The sequence below is a fragment of the Triticum aestivum genome, chromosome 2B (assembly GCF_018294505.1).
Source record: "Triticum aestivum cultivar Chinese Spring chromosome 2B, IWGSC CS RefSeq v2.1, whole genome shotgun sequence".
Lineage (NCBI taxonomy): Eukaryota > Viridiplantae > Streptophyta > Magnoliopsida > Poales > Poaceae > Triticum > Triticum aestivum.
The window spans coordinates 162,683,202-162,693,808 of record NC_057798.1 but is presented as its reverse complement, the minus strand read 5'-3'; positions in this window follow the sequence as shown (position 1 = coordinate 162,693,808).

Genomic DNA, 10,607 nt, shown 5'->3' with positions numbered 1-10,607 from the left:
GTCATTTTGCCCATGAGGCATGGTTCGCATGTGTCAAATGATTCGTAATCAAGAGACTCCAAAAGTCCATTAGTACGGAGCTTCTTCATGCGTTTGACACCAATGTGACCAAGGCGGTAGTGCCACAAATATGTGGGACTATCGTTATCAACCTTACATCTTTTGGTATTCACACTATGAATATGTGTAACATCACGTTCGAGATTCATTAAGAATAAACCATTGACCAGCGGGGCATGACCATAAAACATATCTCTCATATAAATGGAACAACCATTATTCTCGGATTTAAATGAGTATCCATCTCATATTAAACGAGATCCAGATACAATGTTCATGCTCAAAGCTGGCACTAAATAACAATTATTGAGGCTTAAAACTAATCCCGTAGGTAAATGTAGAGGTAGCATGCTGACGGCGATCACATCGACCTTGGAACCATTCCCGACGCGCATCGTCACCTCGTCCTTCACCAGTCTCCGCTTATTCCGCAGCTCCTAATTTGAGTTACAAATATGAGCAACCGCACCGGTATCAAATACCCAGGAGCTACTACGAGTACTGGTAAGGTACACATCAATTACATGTATATCACATATACCTTTGGTGTTGCCGGCCTTCTTGTCCGCTAAGTACTTGGGGCAGTTCTGCTTCTAGTGTCCGCTTCCCTTGCAATAAAAGCACTCAGTCTCAGGTTTGGGTCCATGCTTTGGCTTATTCCCGACAACTGGCTTATCGAGCGCGGCAACTACCTTGCCGTCCTTCTTGAAGTTCTTCTTACCCTTGCCTTTCTTGAAACTAGTGGTTTTATTGACCATCAACACTTGATGTTCCTTTTTGATCTCCACCTCCGCTGATTTCATCATTGAAAATACCTCAAGAATGGTTTTCACCATCCCCTGCATATTGTAGTTCATCACAAAGCTCTTGTAGCTAGGTGGGAGCGACTTGAGGATTCTGTCAATGACCGCGTCATCCGGGAGATTAACTCCCAGCTGAGACAAGCGGTTGTGCAACCCGGACATTTTGAGTATGTGCTCGCTGACAGAACCATTCTCCTCCATCTTACAACTATAGAACTTGTCGGAGACTTCATATCTCTCGACCCGGGCATGAGCTTGGAAAACCATTTTCAGCTCTTGGAACATCTCATATGCTCCGTGCTACTCAAAATGCTTTTGGAGCCCCGGTTCTAAGCTGTAAAGCATGCCGCACTGAACCAGGGAGTAATCATCACTACGCTACTGCCAGGCGTTCATAACATCTTGAGTTGCTGGGAAAACGGGTGCTTCACCTAGCGGTGCATCTAGGACATATGCTTTCTTGGCAGCTATGAGGATGATCCTCAAGTTCCGGACCCAGTCCGTATAGTTGTTGCCATCGTCTTTCAGCTTGGTTTTCTCTAGGAACGCATTGAAGTTGAGGGCAACATTAGCGTGGGCCATTTTGATCTACAAGACATATTGCAAAGATTTTTAGACTAAGTTCGTGATAATTAAGTTCATCTAATCAAATTATATAATGAACTCCCACTCAGGTAGACATCCATCTAGTCATCTAAGTGATACCTGATCCGAGTCAACTAGGCCGTGTCCGATCATCACGTGAGACGGACTAGTCATTATCGGTGAACATCTTCATGTCGATCGTATCTTCTATACGACTCATGTTTGACCTTTCGGTCTCTTGTGTTCCGAGGCCATGTCTGTACATGCTAGGCTCGTCAAGTCAACCTAAGTGTTTTGCATGTGTAAATCTGACTTACACCCGTTGTATGTGAACATTAGAATCTATCACACCCGATCATCACGTGGTGCTTCGAGACAATGAACTTTCGCAACAGCGCACAGTTAGGGGGAACACTTTCTTGAAATTATTATGAGGGATCATCTTATTTATGCTACCATCGTTCTAAGCAAATAGGATGTAAAACATGATAAACATCACATGCAATCAAATAGTGACATGATATGGCCAATATCATTTTGCTCCTTTTGATCTCCATCTTCGGGGCGCCATGATCATCATCATCACAGGCATGACACCATGATCTCCATCATCATGATCTCCATCATCGTGTCTTCATGAAGTTGTCATACCAACGATTACTTCTACTACTATGGCTAACGGTTTAGCAATAAAGTAAAGTAATTACATGGCGTTATTCAATGACACGCAGGTCATACAAAAATAAAGACAACTCCTATGGCTCCTACCAGTTGTCATAGTCATCGACATGCAAGTCGTGATTCCTATTACAAGAACATGATCAATCTCATACATCACATATATATAATTCATCACATCCTTTTGGCCATATCACATCACACGGCATATGCTGCAAAAACAAGTTAGACGTCCTCTAATTGTTATTGCATGTTTTTACGTGGCTGCTATAGGTTTCTAGCAAGAACGTTTCTTACCTACACCAAAACCACAACATGATATGCCAATTTCTATTTACCCTTCATACGGACCCTTTTCATCGAATCCGATCCAACTAAAGTGGGAGAGACAGACACCCGCTAGCCACCTTATGCAACTAGTGCATGTCAGTCGGTGGAACCTGTCTCACGTAAGAGTACGTGTAAGGTCGGTCCAGGCCGCTTCATCCCACGATGCCGCCGAAACAAGATAAGACTAGTAGTGGCAAGTAAATTGACAAAATCGACGCCCACAACAATCTTGTGTTCTACTCATGCATAGAAACTACGCATAGACCTAGCTCATGATGCCACTGTTGGGGATCGTTGCAGAAAATAAAAAATTTCTATGCATCACCAAGATCAATCTATGGAGTCATCTAGCAATGAGAGAGAGGAGTTCATCTACATACCCTTGTAGATCGCGAGCGGAAGCGTTCAAGAGAACGGGGTTGATGGAGTCGTACTCGTCGTGATCCAAATCACCGATGATCCTAGCGCCGAACGGACGGCACCTCCGCGTTCAACACACTTATGGAGCGGTGACGTCTCCCCCTTCTTGATACAGCATGGGGGAAGGATAGGTTGAGGAAGAGAGCTTCAACAGCAGCATGACGGCGTGGTGGTGATGGAGTGGCAGTACTCCGACAGGGCTTCGCCAAGCTCTTAACGGAGGAGGAGAGGTGTTGGGAGGGGAGGGGCTGCGCCTTGGATATTGTGTGCAGACCTCCCCTCGCCCCTCAATTTATAGGGTAAGGGGGAATGGGACCGGCCCCCTCTAGATGAGATCTAGAGGGGGGGCGGCGGCCAAGGGGAGGGGGCTTGCCCCCAAGCAAGGGGGCGCCCCTCTAGGGTTCCCCCCCAACCCTAGGGGCATGCGCCCAAGGGGGGATGTGCCCAGCCCTCTAAGGGCTGGTTCCCTTTCATCTACGGCCCATGAGGCCCTCCGAGAGAGGTGGCCCCTCCCGGTGGACCCCTGGAACCCCTCCGGTGGCCCCGGTACAATACCGATATGCCCCCGAACTTTTCCGGTGACTGTATGACAACTTCCCATATATAAATCTTCACCTCCGGACCATTCCGGAACTCCTCGTGACATCCCGGATCTCATCCAGGACTCCTATCAACATTCGGTAATCACATACAAGTCTTTCTAATAACCCTAGCGTCATCGAACCTTAAGTGTGTAGACCCTACGGGTTCGGGAATCACGCAGACATGACCGAGACAGCTTTCCGGCCAATAACCAAGAGCGGGATCTGGATACCCATGTTGGCTCCCACATGTTCCACGATGATCTCATCGAATGAACCACGATGTCGAGGATTCAAGTAATCCCGTATACAATTCCCTTTGTCAATCGGTACGTTACTTGCCCGAGATTCGATCGTCGGTATCCCAATACCTCGTTCAATCTCGTTACCGGCAAGTCACTTTACTCGTACCGTAATGCATGATCCCGTGACCAACCACTTGGTCACATTGAGCTCATTATGATGATGCATTACCGAGTGGGCCCAGAGATACCTCTCCGTCATACGGAGTGACAAATCCCAGTCTCGATTCGTGCCAACCCAACAGACAATTTCGGAGATACCTGTAGTGCACCTTTATAGCCACCCAGTTACGTTGTGACGTTTGGTACACTCAAAGTACTCCTACGGTATCCAGGAGTTGCATGATCTCATGGTCTAAGGAAATGATACTTGACATTAGAAAATCTCTAGCAAACGAACTACACGATCTTGTGCTATGCTTAGGATTGGGTCTTGTCCATCACATCATTCTCCCAATGATGTGATCGCGTTATCAACGACAGCTAATGTCCATGGTCAGGAAACCGTAACCATCCATTGATCAACGAGCTAGTCAACTAGAGGCTCACTAGGGACATGTTGTGGTCTATGTATTCACACATGTATTACAATTTCCGGATAACACAATTATAGTATGAACAATAGACAATTATCATGAACAAGGAAATATAAAAATAACCATTTTATTATTGCCTCTAGGGCATATTTTCAACAAGAAGCTCCAAGTCAAGGTCCTACAATGACAAAAGATCTTCTAGTCGAGAGTGTAATTGCTACAATTGTGGAAGACCCGGACACTATTCCAATGAGTGTACGGCTCCCCACAAAAGAAGAGAAGAATCACCTAAGAGGAGAAGTAGAAGAGAAGAATCACCACCAAGAGAGAGAGGAGGAGTAGAGATGATCGTTATGAACAAAGAACATCCCAGAGAAGCAAGGATTCGGAAAGGAAGGACAAGTCATCAAGGAGCTACACAAAACGAAGACATCAAGCTCATGTTGGTGAATGGGTATCCGGCTCCGACTCCGACAATCACTCCAAGAGAAGCTATCACTCCGACTCCGAATATACTCAAGATGAAGGTGTTGCCGGTCTAGCACTTGTGTCAACCAACTCCTAAGACATATTTGATTCACCAAATGAAGGACTTGGAAGATGCTTCATGGCTAAAGGCCCAAAGGTATCACACCCCGAGTATGTTGATTTCAATAGTGATGAAGATGACTTGTTAGGTGATGATGATTTACTTGTTGACAACTCTAGTGATGAATACTATGATGAAACGTCAATTAATCATGCTAATCAAGATAAAACGAATGACAATGATAAGGAGAAGATTGATCTTCTAACTAAAGAACTAAACACTCTTAAGTTAGCTCATGAAACTATCTTAGAAGATCATCGAGAACTTTTAAGGACTCATGAGAAGTTACGCTTTGAAAAGCTCAACCTTGAGCAAGAGCATGAGTTCTTAAAGGCAATCAATGTTGATCTTCGTAAGAAAAGTTCTTCTTACATTGCCAAGCGTTTACTCTTATCTACTTACATGCCTCAAGTCAAGTCTAGTAACAAGAACAAGAAGGATTCTTCCTCTAGTAGTAACAATAATCATGCTAAATCCAATGTTGTTGCTTCTAGTAATTCTCTTGATTCCACTAATGATTCTCTTAGCCAAGTTACCCTTGAGCAAGAAAATAGCTTATTGAAGGGAATTATAGAGAAAGGTGTTTACAAGAGCCTTGCCGGGAGTATGCAATTCGAGGAAATTGTACGCAGGTAAGGAAGGCACCGGAAGAACCAAGGTGTTGGTTTTGAACGAAAGTTTAATGCCAATGGAGTTGAGTGGGAAGAAGATCAATACCCCAAGACGAAGTTTGTTCCTCAACAAGAGTAGTATGATCCTACTTCCTTCAAAGGGACACAAGCTCAAGATGATCTTCCACCACAAGACCACAAGCAAAAAGGCAAGGACAAGCTTCAAGAGGAGATTGATGCATTTGAAGAAGCTCCTAAGGCCTTGGTCAAGTGGGTTCCCAAGACTACATCAAGTTCTACTTCATCAAGTACGACTACAACTCCAAGGATTCCCATCAAGATGATGTGGATCCCGAAGAAGAAGAACTAGAGAGTTCTTGAGGGTGACTCCGCCAACATATTTCACTCATATCATTTTGGCAATAACAAGTGCAATCAACTTCCACATCTTGCACTAGTTCAAGGAGTCACAAACCCTCATGTTGGTAAGGCAAGGGACAAGGTAACCTAATGAATTCATGGACATCATCTTGTGTGTGCATCACTCTATGTCTATGGATATCCTTGTTTGTTCCTTGTGGGACTAACCCGTGTAGGTATTGAAAGTTCAACTCACTCCAAAGGATTGCTCCAAATGATCTACATCAACACTGAGCATCCACATCATCAAGACCTACATGAAGTCATCATCGACAAAACCCAAGGCTAGTTCATCCCTCTCCAGGGGGGATCTCACATCTAGGGGGAGCTTTACTCTAAGAATTGAGTCAAAGCAACTCTAATGATCTAAACATAACAATGCTTTATGTAAAAGTGGTAACCCCACTTGTGCTTAAACGATGAGTATGACCTATGATCAAATGTTCTCATTTCACTCCTAAGTCAATATACTCATATATAGATGACCTAGTCAGCGCCAATTGCTTGATAGATGCAAGAATTGGTTGTGCATGCTTTGCCACATATTTCATTTGCCATTTCATTGTGTGAGCATGTTGGTTGCATATTTTACTCATTCGAGGACATCCACTTGTTGTTTTGATTGTTTTGGTTCCTTTTCTTTTGCCAAGTGGATGGACAAGAATGCCTAAGAACCCTCTCTAGCTATATATGCTTTTATTGTCTCAAACTCTATTCATGCTACATCACAAAATTTGATCAAGTCAGATTTGAACCACTCTGTGTGAGGAGCACTCGGAGTCCCCGATTCATCATAGACTTAAACCTGCAAAACTTCTTTGTGCTTCTCGGTCTGACCGATTCCTCCATTTCGGTCATACCGAGATCACTAAGTCGATCTAGGTTTTCAATCTCGGTGCAACCGATTTGAACTTTTCGGTCACACCGAGTTGCTGTAACTGCTTGTAGTTATGCATCTCGGTGCCACCGAGTTGTTCCACTCGGTCACACCGACAGGGTCAGGCTATATATATCCACGGGTCAAATTTTGGAAATTTCTCCAAACTCTTTCGCCCGCGCTCAGCTTGCTCTGCCTCCCTGGGTCTTCGGATCATCATCCTCGTCGCCAGCTGCCTCCCGCTGCTAGTCTCCGCCACCGTCAACGAGAACCAACTCCGCTGTTGCCGCCGTAGCAAGTCCATTGCCGAACTAGGGTATGGACTTGGTCTTTGTGCTATTCCTAACTCCAAATCTCTAGCACATTGTGTTGCCATTAATCTTGCCACGATTGAGATCATCTTATCCACTGAAAACACTCTATAGATTAGAGGTGAATTGAAAATTTAGGGTTAGGTTTCCGCCGAAACCATCTCGGACCAACCGAGTTGTAGAACTCGGTACCACCGATTCGGCTAAGGCCATTGCACATGTAATTCTCGGTCTGACCGAGAATTGCAAATCGGTGTGACCGAGTTCAAGACTTTGTGAAACCCTAGCAGTCTCGGTGCCACCGAACTGTGACTCGGTCTAACCGAGTTCACTAGTTTAGGTTCCGAAAGTTGCTTCGGTATCACCGAGTTTACAAATCGGTAGATCCGAAATGCTTTCTGTGGAAAACTAAAACTAAGTTTTGACTCATTCTTTTGCAAAAACCTCTGTATTTTGTGATGCTCATCTATTCTACCTCATCTATATCTATTCACAGGGTCTGCTGTCAGTGTTTGCAATATGTCTGATCAGAGTGACAGTCAGAACAAGTCAGAGGAGCAGGTTCAGATAAGTGAGGGCACTAGTCCCTCTAGCAGCTATGATGAGGGTAGCAGGAGCACACCCAACAACTTACCCAAGGCAGCCACCAGGGCCAGAAAGAAGAGAACCTCAGACTCTGAGGATGAAGACTATGTGGCTGTTGAGGATGAGGCCACTTCCAAGAAGAAGGTGCTCAAGAAAGAATATGGCACAACTGCTGTCATTAAGCCTGGTATGAAGACCAAAGCACCTGCCAAGAGAATCCCCATGTCTAAGGCCAGAGTCTCTACTCAAGTTAATTTGGGATTTGAACCCAAAAAGGCTGCAGAAGGAAAGAAGAAGGAAAGAAAGAGAGGGAGATGGTGCAAGAAAGTTGACCCAATGGAAGAATTTGAGAAGCACTCCTCTCATGATGAAGACGAAGAAGAAGAGGTTGCTGCACCAGCACCCAAAGCTCAGAAGCTTATGGTTGATGCCATCAGGTCAGGGGCTGCTTCATCAAAGCCCAAAGAAGCTCCCAAAGCAGCTGCTCCAAAGCCCAAATCTGCACCCAAGAGGAACACCAGGAGCATTCCTGCTGCAGAAAAGAACAAGGCCCCAGTGCCTGAAGCTGCTGTTGAAGAAGAAGATGATGAGGAACATGTCTTGAGGAAGTTGAAACCCAAAATTCCAGATCACAATGATGCTCATCCAGTAGCTAAGGACATGAAGCTGAGGAAGGATGCAAGACTCAGGCAGTGGAGACTGGCTGATCCCTATGCAGTCAGGAGGAGAACTGATGTGGACTACAGGTTCCACACAAATAAACAACATGACTTCTATGAGACAGTGCTGCTTGACAAGAAGCCAATTGTCTGTGACATGAGATGGGTAGACTGGGAGTACATCAGGAAGAATGAAGAGCATTATCCAGGGGTGTATGACAGTTTCAATGCTTGTGGAGTGGATAACTTTGTTGGGCAGAAGCTCACAAAGTGGAATGATGAGCTGATTATGCAGTTCTACTCTACAACTCACTTCTAGCCAGATGGAAGGATTGTCTGGATGTCTGAAGGTACTAGGTACCAGTCATCAGTTGAAGAATGGGCAAAGTTGATCAATTCACCTAAGGAAAATGAGGATGACTTGGATGTCTATGCCAAGAAGAAGAAGGATCACAACTCCATGGCACACATGTACAGAGAGATCCCAGATGCTGCTATTGAGACACACAAGTTTGGCTCTGTACATTATCTTCTGTCAGGATTGCCAACAATCAACTGGATCCTCAGGCATACTCTTTTGCCTAAATCTGGATATCACAAGATGATCAGAGGCCATGCCATCAACCTACTTCACATATTTGATGTGCCTCAAAAGTTCAAGGTCATGAGCCTCATAGTGGAAATTATCAAGAGGACTGCTGCAGATCAGAAGAGAAGTTGTGGGTATGCCCCACAGATCCAGGAGCTCATCAACTCCAAGATGGGCACAGGCACATACCTCTTGGACAAGGAACACATGCCCATCTATCCAGATTTTGAGGACAACACAATGTTCATGGATGAAGATGAACCATCTTTTGTGCAAGCACAAGCAAAGAGGGAGAAGGCAAGGACTGAAAAGGCTGCCAAGATGCCAACCATTGATGAGGCATCTCAGTACTTCTTGAAGAACAAGCAGGAGCAACTTAGCTACCTGATTTCCTCCACTCTGAGGATTGAGAAGGGACTGGCCACCCTAACTCAGAACCAGGAGAGCCCGGAGAGGATCATGGAGCAGAAGTTCTATGACTTGGATGTGAAGGTCACTGAGATACAGTCAATTGTTGAGCAACTTCAGGATGACATGCAGGAGAGGAAGGGCAAGACCACTACTGATGCTTTTGCCAGAATGCCCAGGAGCCAGAGATCAGCTGCAGTGCCTGTTATAGACACCAGAGCCACTTCATCTGCACCAGCTACAGCTTCTATGCAACCAGCTCCAGCACCTACTCCACCAGCTCCATCCACATCTACTGAAGTCTTCGTCCAAGGAGCCATCTCTACACCACCACCTGAAGACCAAGCCTGAGCGTCGATTTAGTGCTATGAATTTTCTATGAGCTTTTTGGTAACTTGTTGCCAAAGGGAGAGAAAAATGTATAGATCATAGGCTTCGAGAGAGAGTGTTGCTTTTGTTCTCTCTTGTTTTGGTGGTTGAACTTTATTTGCTTGTTTGAGATACTTCATGTGTTTGTGAGATACTTGGATGATCATGTGTTTGATCATATGCTACCTTAATGCTTGTTGGATGACATTATCCTTTTATCTCTATATGATCATTCACTTTTCTTGGTGATGAGTGCATGTATTTAATTATTATCATTTTGAGCGCTCCACCAAGATGTATGTGACATGGAAGAGTAACCCATGAGCCTAACTCCTTGTGCATTTGCAGTCCAAAGCAAATCTTAAACTATGCACAAATTTAGGGGGAGCTCTTGCTTATCACATACTTCTCAAAGCGACAATGTTTTTCACTCTTATTATCATTTGTCGAAGCTTTGACCTATATGTTGTCATCAGTTACCAAAAAGGGGGAGATTGAAAGAGCAACTATCCCTAGGTGGTTTTGGTAATTCCTAACAACATATAGCTCATTGAGTGATGACCCACAAGTATAGGGGATCTATCGTAGTCCTTTCAATAAGTAAGAGTGTCGAACCCAATGAGGAGCAGAAGGAAATGATAAGCGGTTTTCAGTAAGGTTTTCTCTGCAAGCACTGAAATAGTAGGTGATAGATAGTTTTGTGATAAGATAAATAGTAACGAGCAAAAAGTAAATAAAGTAAATAAAGTGCAGCAAGGTGGCCCAATCCTTTATGTAGGAAAGGATAAGCCTGGACAAATTCTAATAATGAAGAAGGAGCTCCTGAGGACACATTGGGAATTATCGTCAAGCTAGTTTTCATCACGTTCGTAAGATTCACGTTCGGTACTTTGA